Here is a 19,359-nt window from a genome sequence, read left to right as displayed (position 1 = left end):
CTGCCTCATTTAAGGTGAGCTGCTTCTAACTTGCTTTTTACAATGTTAATAACTTTATTAAGAATGCAAGGGCTAAAAGTAAGTCTTAAGATTAGTAAAATTAGTGGTCCTGCTATAGTAGATAGTAAAGTTGTTTGCTAGGGAGAATAATTAAACTAGGATTCGTACCAACTCTGTTGCATTTGTTCTTTCTTTCTCTTTTCCTGTTCTTTCTGTGATTTGGCCATGGTTTCTCTTACTATCCCGCTTTTATTTACATATACACAACACTCTTCTTTAAGTGTAGTACACGGGCCCCCTTGTTGTAAAAATAATAAGTTTAATCCTCTTCTATTTTGCAAGACTACTTCAACCAGTGAGTCTAAGGAGTCTGTGAGGTCTTTTATGGATTCATCAATTCTTCTTAAATTTTCATCTACTGAAATTTTAAGCTCTTTAAGCCCCTGGTATTGATTAACTAAGGATGCTACACCTGTTCCTAATCCAGCTCCTTTTATGGTTAGTAATACGGCTATTGTTAATACTGTGAGGGGTTCTCGTTTTACCAAATGGTGTTCTGAGTTTTGGTATTGTGTATACATATATTCTTCAGAATGATAAATAATTTGGGGAACTATTATAACTTGTATACAAAATTCATAGGTTTCATTAAAGACTGTTACAGAGACACATGGGGTTACTCTTAAAGTGTTACAAACCCATTTAGTATTAGGTGCTGGAATCAGCTACTGAGCTGGCTTGCGAGGGTCATCAATCTGTATTTTTATTTGACATAAATGTTTCTTATCTGGGGGCACATTTCCCACACATTTCCCTTTTCCAGTGACTCTAGATAATGTTATTCCTGGAGTGTTTTCCCTTCCCGATTTCCATAAGCAGGCAGCAGGATTAGTGCCGTTTACTCTTTTTGGTTCTGCTATGGAACCTATGGCCTCATAAAAGGGTGGGTTAATGTTATAGCATAACCAACATTCTCTGGTTAAATTTGGGTGTGAATCATTTAATACTTTAAAGGTAGCTTGCAATATTTTCCAAAGAACTTCATTTCCATATTCTTGGGGTGTCTCTACTGTGGTGTACTTGTGTGCTATTTTCTAATTTTTCTGAATGGTTATTCTGATCTCTTACTTTGGGGTCTTCTGCTCCCCACACCACTGGATTTGGTCCAACAGATCCCGAATCATGTGGAACCATCTCTTTCTTTATAAGAACGTGCACTCCCCGATCTTTTCTGGGTTCCCATACCCTGAGACCCCAGGTTCGTCCTAATAACCACCCAGGGTCTTGGGACTGTGTAATATTGATGTAATGAAATTTGCAAGTTTCAGTATATGTTACTTCCCTTGAGGGGCTTATCCAGGGCTTTATACATCTATGTGGACTCTGTTCAACCTTTAAATACTTATCTGGGTTCTGTACTTTTTACTCTATGGAAATTGTTTCACAGCCTCAATATTTATAGTAAAATTCCCCAGGGTAATTACAATATTCTCTGCCTGGATTAGAAGCTGGGCACATATATAGTACTTTACATCTGGGCAGGATACGATTAATATTCTTTTACTTAATAAGAAAATCTAGTGTAACTTGAAAACTAGGGGCCCCAAAGGTGATCTGTGATTGAATAATAGCCTGGTCTTCCTATTGGATTAAAGACTAATTAAAAGGGTTCGTGAGTTTTACTTATACAAATGTTAAATGTGCTAATTAAGATTGTAAATGTTATTAACTTCTTTAATGAGCATTAGCTTCCCCTGCTATAATAGAGGCTTTTCTTTTGTATAGTGTTAGTTTTGATTTTCCAAAAATTATTTCGCTGGGTTGTATCATTTCCATTCTTGTGCCATTTCCTGGTCCATGACCTCTTGGTCCCATGTATATTGGAGTGTTTCCCTCCACAGTTTATTACTCCTCTGCCTCTCCCATCGTCGACCCGGTTGCCACGGGACACGGGGTGTACCATCTTCTCGGCAGCAAGAGTATTCTTCGGGAGGGAAATTACTCCTTCTCTTATTAATTCTTTGTATGTATTTTTTTCAACTTTTATGCTTTACTAAAGGGGTATTACACCTCAATTCCTGGAGACACTGTCTGCACAACCCAGCTACTATATTTACTATAAAAGGTGCAGGTTCGTTTGGATGGTAATAATACAAGGGGTTAACTCCTCTGGCATAAATAGTCCACCACTCCTCTGATTTTGTCTCAATTTTTTTTTTTGCTCGTATTCTAGTTATTAAGGGCCAATCCGTGAGTTTTCTCTGGGCAGTGTAGCAAGATCTACACACCCCTCTTAGTGGGTAGCCTCTATGACAGTGGGTCCACTAATGTTCTTTACATATTATACATTTAAAACAAACAAAAAGATAACAATTCTGACATAAAGTACAGCCTATTTTTACACTTCTATTATATATTTCTTTACTACTAGATGGGGGTATTTTATATTCTATATAAAAAATCTTTATGAAATTTACTATTTATAAGTTTTTAAGCCGGTTAATAGTCCTTGGATGTTACTTTGTTCGGGATATCTTAAGTCTCAGGTTCCCAGCCGGGCTAACCACTTCTCAGTTATTAGTCTTTTGTGGGTTCACAGGTCTCTTTATACGACTGGCATGTGTCCACTCCTTTTCAGCTGTTCGAACTACAGAGTCAGTTGTTAATAACACTTGGTACGGCTTTTTTCACTTCGGTGTTAGGGATTTTCTTTCTAGTTTCTTATCAGCGCTTACTCTCCGGGTTGTACCTGAGAGTGTAGGGCAGTTGAAGATAACTCCATTCTCAGTCACTATTAAAAACTCAGAAATCTCAGTTAGAATAAAACAGTATCTCTTGTCACTTGAGGGACGAAGAGGGTTGAAACCAGAAATAGATAGATTGTTAAGTAAGGGACTATTAGAACCATGTATGTCACTTTTTAACACACCCATACTGCCAGTAAAGAAGCCAGATGGGACTTATCGTTTGGTACAAGATTTAAGAGAAATTAATAAGAATTTAATAAACGTACAGTGGCACGGTTCCCTGTAATAGCAAATTCGTATACATCATTAAGCAAATTGGGACCTGACAGTCTATAGTACAGTGTTATAGATTTAAAGGATACATTTTGGGCCTTGGTCTCATCTCTTGATGAGACTAGTCGAAATTATTTTACATTTGAATGGGAAGATCCAGACACAGAGAGGAGACAACAATTGAGATGGACACTATTGCCCCAGGGATTTACAGAACCTCTCAACTTGCCTGGACAAGCACTAGAACAGATTCTACAGGATTATCAGACAGACCCAGGAGTGACTCTGATACAATACGTGGATGATTTGCTTTTAGCTGGAAAGAGGAGGAAGATGTAAGGAGAGAGAGTATTAAATCGTTAAATTTCCTGGGTTTAAAAGGATTGCAAGTATCTAAGGCAAAGCTCCAATTTGTGGAAAAGAAGTAAAATATTTAGGCCATTACTTTAGAAAAGGGGAAAAAAAATAGACTCTGAAAAAAATACAAGGAATTTTGTCACTACTAATTCCTAAAAATAAAAGACAGATACGTCAAATCTTGGGATTAACAGGGTATCGTAGACAGTGGATTGAAAACTATTGTAGTAAAGTATAATTTTTATATCAAAAATTGACACAGGAGGGAGTAATAAAATGGAGTTTAGAAGATACAGAAAAATTCCGGGAACGACAAGAAAGTTTAATTCATGCTCCTGTCTTGAGTCTCTCAGATTTAAAGAGACCCTTTTACTTGTTTGTAAATGTAGAAAATAGGGTCGCCTCTGGAGTCCTAACTCAGGAGTGGGCAGGGAGGAAGAAGCTAATAGGGTATTTATCAAAGATCTTAGACCTTGTGAGTAAAGGCTGGCCAGCCTGTTTACAAGTAGTAGCAGGATGTACCTTACTGGTAGAAGAAGCTAGCAAAATCACCTTTAATAGCAATTTGAAGATAATGTCCCCTCATAACATTCGGGGTGTGCTACAACAAAAAGCGGAAAAATGGATTTCAGATGCTAGACTTTTAAAACATGAAGGAATTCCAACTGAAGCCCTAAACTTAATATTAAAAACCACAACTGTACAAAACCCGGCTGCCTTTTGTATGGAGAACCTGAAAGTAAATCTTTGACACATGACTGTATAACTACAATTGAGGAACAAACCAAAATTAGACTTGATCTGGAAGAAGAGGAATTAGAAAGCGGAGAAAAGCTGTTTGTGGATGGGTCCTCCAGAGTGATAGAAGGAAAGAGGAAAACAGGCTATGCTATAATAAGAGGACCTGATATTCAAGTTTTAGAATCAGGTCCATTAGACAAATCTTGGTCAGCCCAAGCCTGTGAATTGTATGCAGCATTAAGGGCATTGAAATCACTAGAAGGAAAGGAGGGGACAATATATACAGATTCCAGATATAGTTATGGGGTGGTGCATATGTTTGGTAAACTGTGGGAAGAAAGAGGTTTAATAAACTCTCAAGGGAAAGATTTGGTTCATCAAAAACTTATAATTGCAGTATTAAAGGCCCTGAGAAGGCCCAAGAGGTTAGCAGTGTTTTATTTGAAAGGACACCAGAAGGGAATAGACTTGAGGAGTAGAGGAAATAATGCTGCTGATTAGGAGGCAAAACAGGCGGCATTACAAACAATGGTCATAAAAGAAAAAAAAAGGGAGGGACAGGAAGAAACTTTAGAACATAAGAATAGTGACTTAAGAAGTAGATTTACTGAGGAAGAAAGGCCAAAACTCCCAGAGACAGGAGCAATAGAAAACTCAGAGGGGAGATAGCCTCTCCCAGATGGCCGGGAAGTACTACCAAAAGCCATAGCTCAAAGAATATTAGAAAAATACATCAAAGAATACATTGGGGAGCACAAGGGTTAATAGATTATTTTGCAGCAAAGTATATGAGCACAGGTATTCGAAACTTAGCTAAGCAAATTACTAGAAGCTGCCTCCCATGTTTAAAAACAAATAGGAAAAATCTCTGAAAATTACCTTATGGAGGGAGACCCTTAGCAAAAGACCCTTTGCAAATATTCAAATTGACTTCACAGAACTACCAAAGGTAGGAAGATTTAAATACTTCTTGGTCCTAGTGGATCTTAGTAGATCAAAATCCTAGTGGATTTTCTACTCAGGTCTTTGCATAAGCACTTTCCTCTGGGTTAAAGGGGATCCTTTGTTCCCAGGAATTTAATTTTTGTTTAACCCACTCTTCGGTTGATCCAAATATAGGCCAAAATACATTCTTTGAAATTTCTTTCCCTCTCTATATTACTACACAATAATTACTACACAAAATCATTTTTGCCCTATCTTTATTTTCTGTCCCTGGGAAATGTTTCCAATTATCTAGTATAAAACTCAACGGACTATCTTTAGGTATCGGTGAGAGTTTAACAGGTACAGGAGGCTTGCTCTTCCCCTGTCCCATTCTTCCGGAGTGCCTTCAATCACACAATTCCTTTCGCTTCCCCTCGTTCGTACCGCTCTTGCTCGGGGAATCCAGCTGCCGGTTCCCTTCTCAGACACACACACTCACCACACTCCGGGATCCCGACCCCGCCCAGACGGATCCCCGTTATACTCACGCGTCCCACGTCCCACGTCTTCGTCCGGACTCTGTGCACAGAATTTAAGGGGTCGACCGGTCTCCCTTTTGCTTATTGCCTTAATTTTAGGTTCGTCGGTGCAATCGAGGCAGGAACCGGCCCCCCCGGGCCGCTAAACCTTAGAGCGGGGCGCCCCCCGGAAGTGCCGATCCGTCCTACAGATTGCATCCGAGTCACGGCACCAAATTGTTATAAATTCACTCGAGAGAGTGTTAAAGTTTAATAAAGGGAAGTTTTATTAATTATAGCAAGCAAGCAATAAGCAAAAGACAGCGCTGGACAGCCGGAAAGCGATCCCGCTTTGCCGCGGCCGTGCTTCCGTTTTTTGTGTGTCTCCTTTTAATCAGTCCGACTCTCCGGGCTCTCCTGTGACGTGTCCTTCCTCGGGTCTTTCTGCGCATGCACCTTCATCGGTCTAGGGGTCCGATCGTTCGGTCTTTACCTTATCTTCCTTTAACCTTTCTTCACTGTTCTCTGTAAAGGCTTAGCTCAGTAATTTTTTGGAATGCAAGGAATCTTAGCAAGGACATGATAAACGTCAGTAGCTAAACAAGCATCAGTTACTATGCATACGTAAGTAACTATCGTAAGTAAGTAAGGGGTAAATAACAATCTTGATTTTACAGAACATAACATTACAGGATATCATATCTGCATGTTTAGTCGAACAAAAGGGTCTCTGTTTATCACATTTAGGGCGCGGGGCACGGCAGGAGGTTTGGGCGTGGAACTGTGTTCCGAATGGCTCAAATAGCACGAGGGATTGAGCGGGAGATGGGGTTAGGGAAGAAGTGGAGGAGGGAGGAAGAGGGGGAGCAAGAGGAAGAGGAGTGACAAAGGAGGATCAGGGAAAGGAGAAGGAACCACGAGGTCCAGCACTCCCTCAATTCACAGCCGCCTACGTATGGGATCATCACACCCCATCCCACAGGTGACCGGGGAGGGGGACCTCAGCCAAGATATTTTAGGTGCTCCCTATTTTGGGCTGCTTGAGGGGACGTTTGGAGAATGAAGAAATCCAAACCTGAGCAGAAAATGCCCCTTGGGGGTAAATTGGGGGTCCTGGCATCCCTAAGTGGGGAGCTGGTAACCGGGGGAACTTTTTGGATTCTTGGCACTCCCAGCAGCCTGGGGAGGGCAGGGACTGAGTAGACAGAGGACCCCCAGTGCAAGCGTGACCCCCAGCAGCTGGGACAGAGAGGAACCCCTGAACACCAAAGTGGAGAGACCAGAGACGGGGAACTCCTGGGAGACATTTTCAGGGCTGAATCTTGGTGTTTGGGAGGTTTTTATGGACTCCAGATGCCCGGTGACTTCTGGAGATGGACTTGGGTAGAGGGACCTTCAAACTCAATGTGCTCATCCCCTGTTCGCCCCAAACCAGGATTTCCCATTCCCAAATCTTGGCTGGATGGAGAAGGAGGCTGCGAGGAAGAGGAAGATGTCCCAGGACACCCAGGCAGGTGAGGAGGAAGTCAGTGCCCCTTTCCCCCTCTCTCCTGCTCCATCTGCCAGCCCAGCCTGGCCCCCGGCTGCAGGACAACCCCGCTGCCGACGCCGTCCTGCTGGGGACGCACTGGGGGGATCTCCTTCCCCTTCCCTCTGGCACGGAGGCAAATCCCATCCTCTCCTTGTCCTTCCTCCCCCAGACAAGGAGCTGAGGATGGAGACCAGGGAGGAAAGATTCCCCACAGCAGAACCTCGTGGAAGAGGCCATTGTGAGCAGCTCCATGGCTGAGGAATGTAATGGGGAGGAAAATCTGCAAAGATCCTGCAGGAGGAGGGGCTCCAAACCCATCCCAGGGTGCTCTGAGGTGGAAAGACCCACCCTGTGCTGGGAAGGCGGCCGGAGATCCAGCCAGGGCTCTGAGCTGGTGGTCCATGAGCAGCTTCAGGATGGGGAGAAGCCCTACAAGTGCTTGGAGTGTGGGAAGAGCTTCAGCCAGAGCAACCGCCTGATCCGCCACCAGATGATCCACACTGGGGAATGGGCCTATCAGTGTGGGGAATGCGGGAAGGGCTTCAGCTTCAACTCCCAGCTCATCATCCACCAGTGCATCCACACTGGGGAGAGGCCCTACGAGTGTCCTGAGTGTGGGAAGAGGTTTCACAGCAGCTCCAATCTCCTCAGGCACCAGCAGATTCACACGGATGAGAGGCCCTTCCGCTGCCCTGACTGTGGGGAGGGCTTCAAGCGAAACTCCAACCTCATCAGGCACCAGCGCATCCACACTGGGGAGAGGCCCTACGAGTGTGGGGAATGTGGGAAGAGCTTCAGCCAGAGAGGTCCCACCTCACCATCCATCAGAGGATCCACACCAGGGAACGGCCCTATGAGTGTGGGGAATGTGGGATGACCTTCAGCCGGAGGTCCCAGCTGACCATCCACCAGATGATCCACACTGGGGAGAGGCCCTACGAGTGTCCCCAGTGTGGGAAAAGTTTTCAGACCAGCTCCACTCTCCTACAGCATCAGCCGATTCACACGGATGAGAGGCCCTTCCACTACCCCGACTGCAGGAGGGGCTTCAAGAAAGACCCCCACCTCATCAGGCACCGGCGCATCCACACTGGGGAGAGGCCCTACGAGTGTCCCCAATGTGGGAAGAGCTTCAGCGAGAGCTGTCACTTGAGCAAACACCAACGGAGGCACCGGTAAGGAAAGCTCTGCAAATGCCCCAAAGTGCAGGATAAGCTTTCTCCACAGCTCCAGCCTCATCCCCCCTTGGAGGACCAACATAGGGCAGAGACCTGGTGATCCATGTTCCCTGTGATCCATGATGGGAAGACACCTGTCCCTTTTCTTGCCCATGGCAATGACATGATTTGGGATCAAAGAATGTGAGAGTGTGATCATGGCCCATTATATTCAGTCCCACCTCAGGTCACTGCCAGGGGCAGGAAAAGGACTCCCTGTCTCTCACCAGAGGAGAAGGGTGTCCTTTCCTGGCAGGAGGAAATACGTGGCCAGGAAGAGCCGGTCGATGACATTTTAGTTTTCCCTGTAAATAGATTGTCTTATCTTTTCTGTTATCCAAATTGTTTCTGTACCTATTTGTTCCTTATCCCATTGCTGTTCTCAATAAATTGTTCTTATCCCAGCCTGGGATCTTTGCCTTTTCTGCTTTCCATGGGAGGTGGGAGAGAAGCGAGTGGCAGAGCTGTATTAGCAGGAGCAGGAAATTGGGGAATGCCATTCCTGAAGCCCAGCCCATGGAAACCGAGCATCCCAGCTGGTGCCAGGCCTGGTTGCCATGGCAGCAGCCTTGGGAGCGGGTCCCTGGCTGGGGGCTGTGGGAACCTCTTCCCTCTGATGCCCAGGGACAGGAGTGGAGGGAGTGGCTGGAGCTGAGGCGGGCAGGTTTAGGCTGGATGTGAGGAAAAGGTTTTTCCCGCGAGGCTGCTGGGGCACTGAACAGGCTCCCCAGGGAAGGCTCCCAGCTCCAGGGCTGGCTGAGCTCCAGCAGCGTTTGGCCAGCGCTGCCAGGCCCAGGCTGGGATTGTTGGGGTGTCCTGTGCAGGGCCAGCAGTTGGACTGGAGGATCCCCATGGCTCCCTCCCAACTCAGCCAATTCTGTGGCTCTGTGATCCCATGAGCCTGGCAATGGGCCTGAAAATGGTTGCCATGGCAACGGGCTCTGGCTCCAGGCCTGAGTTGGTGTCCATGGCAACCAGCCCTGGCATGGGGCCATAGCAACAGGGGCTGTGATGGTTGTCATGGAAACAGACCACAACAGGGAGACAGCTCTGGCCAGGAGTAGCTCCTGAGCACAGCCCAGCAGGGCTGGGGCCCTGCCAGGGCAGCTCAGGGACACCAGCAGGCCCAGACAGAGCTCCCAGGGGCTCAGCACTGGCAGGGGCTGTGGGATGTGCCAGAGGGGGCTGTGTCACAGCAGCACCTCTGTGGCTGTGTCCTGGAGCCCCAGAGCAGCTGTGATGTCAGAAAGGGGCTGTGTGACAGCTCCGAGTAGGTTGTGTGAGGTCACAGATGGGGCTGTGACATCACAGAGTTTGTTGTGTGACGTCACTGTGCAGCTATGGCATCATAGAGGGGACTGTGTGACATCACAGAGAAGGCTGTGACATCATGACATGGCTGTATGACATCATAGCGCCATGGATGACATTGGCGGGCAGCAAAGAGCGGCACCAATGGCGGGGCCGGAGGCGGCTCTGGGGGCGGGGCCGGGGCTGTGGGCGGGGCCGCAGCGGAGCAGCGCGATGGCTCCAGCGCTGGGGCCGGGGGCGCTCCCGGGGGGCGGCGAGAGGTGAGGGGGACCCCCGGCACCGGGACTCTTTGATCGCCCATTCCGGAGCGCCGAGGGGCCCCTAAACCCCCATTCCTGGGCGCCGCCATCCCACCGAACCCCCATTCCCGGCCATGGGTCCCACCCTGCACCCCCTTATCCGGCACCAGGAACGTCTGCACCCCTTTCCCGGCCATCCCGCCTCCCGCAGCCCCCAGAGCCCCCTTCTCCTTGACCCATTTACCCCCTGGACCCCTATTCCTGCCTCTCCCAGCACCCAGCCCCTCCTTTCCTCAGCACTGAGGACACCCGGGACCCCTATTCCCAGCCATCCCGGCTTTCCCTGCCCTGTCCGGGCAATGGGGACACCGGGGACCCTTGGAGCTCCCTTTCCTGGGTACAGGAACGCCCTGAACTCCAGCCATGCCACATCTAGCCAGCCCTAGCCTCCCCTCTTGTCAGTCCTGGCATCCCCAAATGCCCTTCCCGGCTCTCCCCGTTCCCCCTTTCCTTCAGCTGTGACCCCCCCGATCCCAAATCTCCAAATGTCCCCCCAGTTCTCCTCTCCCTGCGTTCCCTGCACGCGGCGCTGTCGGAGCCCGGCCCGGGCTTCCCGCAGTCCATGTCCATGGGGTCCCTGGCTGGGATCCCCTTCCAGCGCCGCCGCAGCGAGCGGGGCCGGGCGGAGCCGCAGCCCCGGGGATGGCGGCCGGAACCGAGCCGGGATCTTGGGATAGCCGGGGCTGGGATATTGGGATAGCCAGGGCTGGGATATTGGGACAGCCAGAGCTGGGATATTGGGATAGCCAGGGCTGGGATACTGGGATAGCCAGGGCTGGGATATTGGGATAGCCAGGGCTGGGATATTGGGATAGCCAGGGCTGGGATCTTGGGATAGCCAGGGCTGGGATACTGGGATAGCCAGGGCTGGGATATTGGGATAGCCAGGGCTGGGATATTGAGATAGCCAGAGCTGGAATATTGGGATAGCCTGAGCTGGGATATTGGGATAGCCAGAGCTGGGATATTGGGAGAGCCAGGGCTGGGATCTTGGGATAGCCAGGGCTGGGATATTGGGATAGCCAGGGCTGGGATACTGGGATAGCCAGGGCTGGGATATTGGGATAGCCAGGGCCGGCACAAGGAGCGGCACCGGCACGGGGCCAGCGGGGAGCTGCAGATGCTGCAGCAGCGGCACAGCCAGAGCGGGGCTGAGCGGGGGGAGCCGGGGCTGGGGGATCTGTGGGGCTGCGATGGCAACTGTGGCACCGCCATGGGGATCCCTGAGATTCAGGCTGAGGGATTAACGAATTCCCTGGCTCACAGCTGCAGGGAATGTCTCCGGAAATATGTCAGATATGGGCGGGAGGCGCTGGAGTGTAAAGGTGGGGAAGGCAGAATTCCCTTGGGAATATGGGAATGTGGGATTTGGGAGGGCAAAATTTGGGAACGTGGGAATTCCCATGGAAATTCCATGGATGGATCTCAGACATCCCATTCCAGTAAGACCTCCACGGATGGATCCTGCTGCTGTCCCATTCCCATGGGAATTCTGTAGATGGATCTCACTGCCATGCCATTCCCACGGAATTCCATGGGCAGATCTTCCCATCCCGCAGCCATGGGAGCTCCAATCCGGTTCCCCCCCAAACCCATCCTGGGGGTCGCCCTGTTCTTTGACCTCCCCACCTGCCCCAAGACTCCTGGGGGTCCCCCCATGACCCACCCAGCCCCCCCAAGCTCTTCCTGGGTTCCCCCTCTTCCCCCCACAACGGGAATTCCTGGGAATCCTCCTGTGTCCCCTCCCCCAGGACTTTGGGGGTCCCACCCGAGCTGTCCGTGCACCCCCAGATTTCTTCCACAGCCCCCCTGTGATGGTGGAGGGTGGGGGCCGAGTGCTGGTGCCCCCCTGCCTGCAGCAGATCCAGCGGTGAGGGCAGTTTGGGGGGTCCCTCAGCATTTGGGGTCCCTGGGATTTGGGGTGACCCCCCGGGCCCCCCAGGATCTCCCTGAACACGCTGACACTGCTCGTGCACAGTGAGAAGGTTCAAACCCGGCACGGGGTCCCCAGCACTGCCACCCACATTGCCCAGGTACCCCCAAACCTGCCGAGAACCCCCAAACCCCCCCAGGACACCCCAGCCTCACCGGGATCCCAAACACATCCCTGGATGCTCCAAAAACTCCCCAAGACCGCAAAACCCTATACAGACATTGATAAGGTTCCTACCTGGCATGGGGTCCCCATCTCCATCACCAGCAGGTTCCCCAAAACAGCCTTGGGACCCCCAATTCCACCCCCAGGATCACCCAAATTCCCCCATCAGGATTCCTGTAAACCCCCTTGGGAACTCCAAAAAAACCACCATGGCCACAAAAACACCCAGAACTTCCGAAAAACCCCAGGAACCCCTCACAAGGGTTTATACCCAGCATCGGGACCCCATCACCTTCATCGGCATCTCCCAGGTACCCCCAAACCCCTCCCGGGACCCCCAACCCCTCCCGGGGCTCCACTGCCGGAACCAACGGGAGTGGTGTTGCCCTTTTAAGAGGAGTTACAGTGGGACCCGACAATACCGGGGGCCCTTAAAGCGGCCATGGTAGAGAGAACCCCCAAAATTCATCCTGGGGGGACAAAACATCCCCTACAGGGGCTTGGGGTGGGGACACCCCTAAAAATGTCACTTAAAGCCGTCATGATCCCCCCTCAAAAGGGGTTTGTGGGGCTGAGGCCGCACCAACACCTTAAAATGGGGAGGAAAAAACACCCCTGTAGTGGTGGGATCCCCCCCGAAATACCTGAAAAAGAGAAAAACTCCTCTTTAAAGCGGCCTGAAGACCCTGAAAGGCCCTGGAAGAGGGACAAGATCCCCTCCTCTGCTGGGGCCTCCCCGAGCCGGGAACTCTCCCGTTCCTGCACTCGGGGGAGCCCCGAACGACGGCGGCTCCTGGGCTGAGCCCCCCTCAGCCGGGGCTGCGGGGGGAACTGGGGGGGCTGGGACGGGGCTTGGGGGTCCTGGGGTGAGCTGGGGGACCCTCAGTGCTCCCACCTCCCCCTGTTCCCCTGTCCCGCCCCGTTCCCATTGTTCCCCCAAACCTCTGCTGCCCCCAGCTGGGTTTGGGGGGGACCCAGCCCTTTCCCATCGTGTCCCGGCCCGGCCCCGCTCACCCGAGGGCTCCGAACCACGCCCAGGGACAGAGGAGGGACAGAGGAGGAGGAAGAGGAGGGACAGAGGAGGAGGAAGAGGAGGAGCAGGAGGAGGAAGAGCTGGAGCAGGCAGAGGAGGCTCCACGTGCGCTCCCCACTCTCTGGATCTGCAGCTCCTTCGGGACCATCGCCCCCCATCCCGCAGGTGCCCGGGGAGGGGGAGCTCGCCCCAAATACCCCGGGGGTCCCTGGGTTTGGGGTTTTTGGGGGGGATGTTTGGGGATGTCAGGGCTCCAGAGCCGAGCCGCAGATGCTCCTCGGGGGGACACCGGGGGTCCCCGGGAGGTGTTTTTGGGGGTTCCCGGTGGCGGCAGAGCCCCAGCAAAGGGGCCGGGGGGATGCGGGTCCCCCCGCGGTGGGGGTTGGGCTTCCCGGGCCGGGCCCCCCGAGCTCTGCCGGGGCCGCGGGGGCGGGGGGACCCCGGTTTTGGGGAGCCCCGGGAGAGCCGCGGCTTCCCTGAGCGGGGACCCCGAGAGGGGGAGACCCCTGGGATTGCCGGGACCCCGGGGGGTGCTGGGGCTGGAGGGGCGGCACGGCCGGGAAAGGGGTTCGGGGCTCCCGGTGCCGGCAGTGGGAGCCCAGTTGCTCCCCCCGTGTGGTTTCAGTTTCCTCGGCAGCAGGATGAGCCAAATCACTTCCAGTACAATTTGTCTCCATTTTCCCCAAATGTTATCTCAATTTTTTCCCTCATTTTTACTCTATTTTCCCACAGTTTTATCCCATTTTCCGTCATTTTTATCTAGTTTATCCCAAATTTTCCTTATTTTTATCCCAATTTATTCCTTATGTTTGCTCTATTTTTCCTTTATCTTATTTTCATATAGTTTTCCCCCATTTTTCTCATTTTTTCCTGCATTTTCCCCTTTCTTATCTCATTTTTCCTCAATTTTTCCCAATTTTTCTGAATTTTTTTCTTATTTCTCCTCCATTTTTACTCAAATTTCCCCCATGTTTTCCTATATTTCCTCAATTTTTTCCCCCATTATTAATCTATTTTTATGCATTTCCCCATTTTACCCTCTTTTTGCTCCATTTTTCCCCAGTTTTTTCCCCATGTTCTCCCCTGTTTTCCCCATTTTCTTCCATTTTTCTCCCACTTTCACTTCATTTTTACCATTTTAATTCCCATTTTCCCTTCATTTTTCTCCCAGTTTCCCTCATTTTTTTCCCCATTTTTATCCTGGCTTTATCTCATTTTTCCATCATTTTATCCCCATCTTCTTCCATTCCTTTCTCCCATTTTTCCCATTTTTTCCTCCATTTCCATCCCATTTTTCCCTATTTTTATCCCATTTTTTCCCTATTATTTCCCCATTTTGGCTCAAATTTCCCCCATTTTTCCTCCATTTCCATCCTATTTTTTCCCTATTTTTTCCCTATTTCCCCCTAATCTTCCCCACTTAATTATTCCAAAAAATTAATATTTTGGGGGAAAAATTAGAAATTTTGGCGGGAAAAAACGGTGCTTTGGGGCAAAACTCCATGATTTTGAATCACAGCTTTCCTGTGATTTTTCCATAATTTTTCCATGATTTCCCCATGATTTCCAGTCGGAAGGAGGCGTGGGATTCAGCCGAACATTCTGGAAGCTGGAATAGCACCAGACCATCTACCTTCCCAAAAATCTTGACCAGTTCATCTGCAATTCCATTTTTCCCCACTCCCTGTATCCCAGGTCTGGAAATTCTTCTACGACCTCGCAGGTAGGCAATTCCCGAAATTCCATGGAAAAATGGGATAGGGGGATTTCATCCTGTTTTTTTCCTGATTTTCCCCATTATTTTCCCCAATTTTTTCTCTCTCTTTTTTTTTTTTTAATTAATTTTTCTGATTTTTCCCTCATTTTCCCTGAATTTTTCCCAGTTTTTTCCCCATTTTTTTCCTGATTTTTTTGTTTTTCCTGATTTTTCCCTCTTCTTTTCCCAAAATTTTTTGTCTTTTCCCCAACTTTTTCTCAAATTTTTCCATAATTTTTCTGGTTTTTCCCATTTTTTAGCAATTTTTCCCCTGCTTTACCCATTTTTTTCCCTGATTTTCCCCCAATTTTTTTCTTTTTTTTTTTTTCCCTGATTTTTTCCAGGTTTTATTCCCTTTTTCTTATTTTTTTCCTCATTTTTCATAATTTTTTTCACATATTTTTCAAATTTTTTTTCCTGATTTTTCCCGTTTGTTTCCTTGATATTTCCTAGTTTTTTCCCAATTTTTTTCCCAATTTTTTTCACAATTTTCCAAAGTTTTTTCCCCACTTTCTTGTCCTCATTTTTTTTATTTTTTCCTTGATTTTTCCCAATTTTTTCCCAGTCTTCTTCCTCTTTCTTTTCCTGATTTTTCCCTGTTTTTTCCCATTTTTTTTCTCAAAGTTTTGCTTGATTTTTGTGGTTTTTCCTTTTTTTCACTTTTTTTTTTCTGATTTTTCCCTTATCCTTTCCCTAATTTTTCTGGTTTTCCTCAATTCTTTCCTGATTTTTTTCATTTTTTTTTCTGATTTTTCCAGATCTTTTATCCTTTTCTGGTTTGTTTCCCTGATTTTCCCATGACTTTCCTTTTTTTCTGCATTTTTTTTTAATTTTTTCCAAATTATTTTCCTGATTTTTTTGCAATTTTTTCTCAAATATTTCTGGTTTTTCCTTCATTTTTCCAATATTTTTCCCAGTTTTTTCCTGATTTCTTTTGATTTTTCCCAGGGTCTTTTCGGCTTTCTTTTCCTGATATTTTCCCTGATTTCTCACAATTTTTCACAATTTTTTTCATGTATTTCCCATTTTTTCCTGATTCTTCTCTCTTCCTTTCCCAATTTTTTTCTAGCTTTTTCCCAATTTCTTCTCAAATTTCCCTAGTTTTTACCTGATTTTTCCTGTTTTTTTTCCTATTTCTTTCCAGATTTTATTCCTCTTTCTTTTCTGGATTTCCCCAATTTTTCCAATTTCTTTCCCAGTTTTTTTTTCTGATTTCCCCAATATTCTTTCCAATTTTCCCTGTTTTTTCATTATTTTTCCTTCTTTTCCTATTTTTTCCTGATTTTTTCCCCATTTTTTCTGATTTTTCCTGATTTTTCCCAGATTTTTTCCACTTTCTTTTCCTGACTTTTTCCTCCAAATTTTCCCATTTTTTCCTTGAGTTTTCTCTTTTTTTCCCCAAATTTTTCCTGGTTTTCCCCATTTTTTTTTTCAAATTTTCCCCTGTTTTTCCCAAATTTTTCCCAATTTTTTCCTGTTTTTTCCCCAATTTTTTTTTATTTCACCCTGATATTTTTCTGTTTTTTCCCTGAATTTTCCCTTTCGTTTTCCTATAATTTATCCTGGGGTTTTTTTTTTCATTTTTTCCCCAATTTTCCAGTTTTCTTCACACTCCCAGTCTGATCCCAGTCACTTACAATCTAATCCCAGTCACTCCCAGTATGAGGCCAGTGGCCCCCAGTTGCTCCCTGTCAGTTCCAGTATGACCCCAGTAGCCTCCAGTGTGATCCCTGGGACTCCCTGTCTCTCCCAGTATATCCCAGTCAGCCCCAGCACGCTCCCAGTCATTCCCAGCTCCTCCCAGTTGCTCTCAGCATGACTCCAGTTGCTCACAGCCACTCCCAGTCAATCCCAGTATGATTCCAGTCACCCACAATGGGATCCCAGTCTCAGCCAGCATGGACCCAGCTGCTCCTACTGTGATCCCAGTATGATCCCAGTTGAGCATGATCCCAGAATAGTTGTAATTCTTCCCAGTTCCTACCAGTATGATCCCAGTTGTCCCTGAAATAGTCCCAGTCCATCTCAGCATGGTCCCACTCACTCCCAGTTGCCTCCAGTGTGGTTCCAGCTGTTCCCAGTATGGTCACAGACACTCCCAGTATATCCCAGCTGCCCTCAGCATGCTTGTGCTCATTCCCAATCATTCCCAGTTACCCCAGTACAAACCAGTCCCTGCCAGTGCTGCCACTCCTGGGATCCCCCAGCCCTCTCTGTGTTCCCCCCTTCCGCATCTCCCCAGAGGAGCCCTAAGGGCTGGCAGTCCCCAGCCAGGGTCCCCAGCCAGCCCCAGGTTGGATCTGCAGCCCCCAATTTTCCCAGTTTCCCTCTCCTTTTCCCCGGGCCGGGTTCCCCCCGTCCCCAGCGGGTGGGAGCAGCGGAGAGCCCCGCGCTGCCCATCCCGACCTGTCCCGGCTCCATCCCCGCTCCTGCCGTGGGCTGTGAGGGGTTTGGGAACGGGGCACCGAGGGTGTCGCTGCTCCTGGGGGAGGAGGAGGAGGGATGGAAGAGGAGGAGCAGTAGGAAGAGGAGGGACAAAGGAGGATCAGGGAAAGGAGAAGGAACCACAAGGTCCAGCACTCCCTGAATTCACAGCCCCCACCTGTGTGATCATCATCCCTCATTCCACAGGTGACCATGGAGGGGGAGTTCAGCCCAGATATCCTGGGGGATCCCTGGGTTGTATTTTTTTGGGGGGATGTTTGGAGAATGAAGAACTCCAAACCTGAGCAGCAAATGCCCCTTGGGAAGACGATGGGGAGTCCCAGCATCTTTTATTGAGGAGATAGAAACGGGAGGAACTTCCTGAATTCCTGGCACTCCCAGCTGCCTCAGGAGGGCACGGACTGAGCAGACAGGGGACCCAAAGTACAAGTGTGACCCCCAGGAGCTGGGACAGGGGGGAACCTCTGAACACCAAAAGGGAGACAACAGAGACAAGGAACTCCTGGGAGATATTTTCAGGGCTGAATCTTGGTGTTTGGGAGGTTTTTATGGATAGCTTGTGATATCTAGAATTTGGGCAGGAGGAGCCCCCTAATCCAAAGTGCTCATGAATTGTATTTCTCCCCAAACCAGGATTTCCCATTCCCAAACCTTGGCTGGATGGAGGAGCAGGCTGTGAGGAAGAGGAAGATGTCCCAGGACACCCAGGCAGGTGAGGAGGAAGTCAGTGCCCCTTTCCCCCTCTCTCCTGCTCCATCTCCCAGTTCAGCATGGCCCCCGGCTGCAGGACAACCCCGCTGCCGACGCCGTCCTGCCAGGGACGCACTGGGGGGATCTCCTTCCCCTTCCCTCTGGCACGGAGACAAATCCCATCCTCTCCTTGTCCTTCCTCCCCCAGACAAGGAGCTGAGGATGGAGACCAGGGAGGAAAAATCCCCACAGCAGAACCTCATGGAAGAGGCCATTTTGAGCAGCTCCACAGCACAGGAATCCAACAGGAAGGAAAATTTCCAGAGATCCCGCAGGAGGAGGGGCTCCAAACCCATCCCAGGGTGCTCTGAGGAGGAAAGACCCACCCTGTGTCAGGAAGGCAGCCAGAGATCCAGCCGGGGCTCTGAGCTGGTGGTCCATGAGCAGCTTCAGGATGGGGAGAAGCCCTACAAGTGCTTGGAGTGTGGGAAGAGCTTCAGCCAGAGCAACCGCCTGATCTGCCACCAGATGATCCACACTGGGGAATGGGCCTATCAGTGTGGGGAATGTGGGAAGGGCTTCAGCTGGAGCTCTGAACTCATCCGTCACCAGCGCAGCCACACTGGGGAGAGGCCCTACGAGTGTCCTGAGTGCGGGAAGAGGTTTCACAGGAGCTCCAATCTCGTCCTGCACCAGCGGATTCACACGGATGAGAGGCCCTTCCGCTGCCCCGACTGTGGGGAGGGCTTCAAGTACAACTCCACCCTCATCACCCACCGGCGCATCCACACTGGGGAGAGGCCCTACGAGTGTGGGGAATGTGGGAAGAGCTTCAGCTCCAGCTCCTCCCTGACCATCCACCAGAGGACCCACACTGGGGAGAGACCCTACGAGTGTGGGGAATGTGGGAAGAGCTTCAGCCGGAGGTCCAAACTGATCATCCACCAGATGATCCACACTGGGGAGAGGCCCTACGAGTGTCCAGAGTGTGGGAAGAGGTTTCAGACCAGCTTCCATCTCCTCGTGCACCAGCGGATTCACACGGATGAGAGGCCCTTCCGCTGCCCCGAGTGCAGGAAGGGCTTCAAGGACAACTCCAACCTCATCAGGCACCGGCGCATCCACACTGGGAGAGGCCCTACGAGTGTCCCCAGTGTGGGAAGAGCTTCACCCAGAGATCTCACTTGACCAAACACCAGCGGAGGCACCGGTAAGGGAAGCCCTGCGAGTGCCCCAAGTGCAGGAAGAGCTTCGTGCGCTGCCCCAGCTCCATCCCCCATCAGAGGACCCACGTTGGGCAGAGCCCTGATGACCCACGTTCCCAGTGATCTGTGTTGGGAACACACTGGGCTGGTGGTCATTTTCTTTTGTTCTGATGATCTTTTGATTCATCTTCATCCTCTTAAAACAGACAAA

General features: G+C 49.5%; 1 pseudogene; it reads left to right on the top strand.

The window, feature by feature from the left end:
• Positions 1-19,359, top strand: part of LOC131586345 (uncharacterized) — a 982,094-nt pseudogene that overhangs the window by 418,037 nt on the left and 544,698 nt on the right.

The sequence above is a fragment of the Poecile atricapillus genome, chromosome 19 (assembly GCF_030490865.1).
Source record: "Poecile atricapillus isolate bPoeAtr1 chromosome 19, bPoeAtr1.hap1, whole genome shotgun sequence".
Lineage (NCBI taxonomy): Eukaryota > Metazoa > Chordata > Aves > Passeriformes > Paridae > Poecile > Poecile atricapillus.
This window is presented reverse-complemented; position numbering and strand designations above follow the sequence as displayed.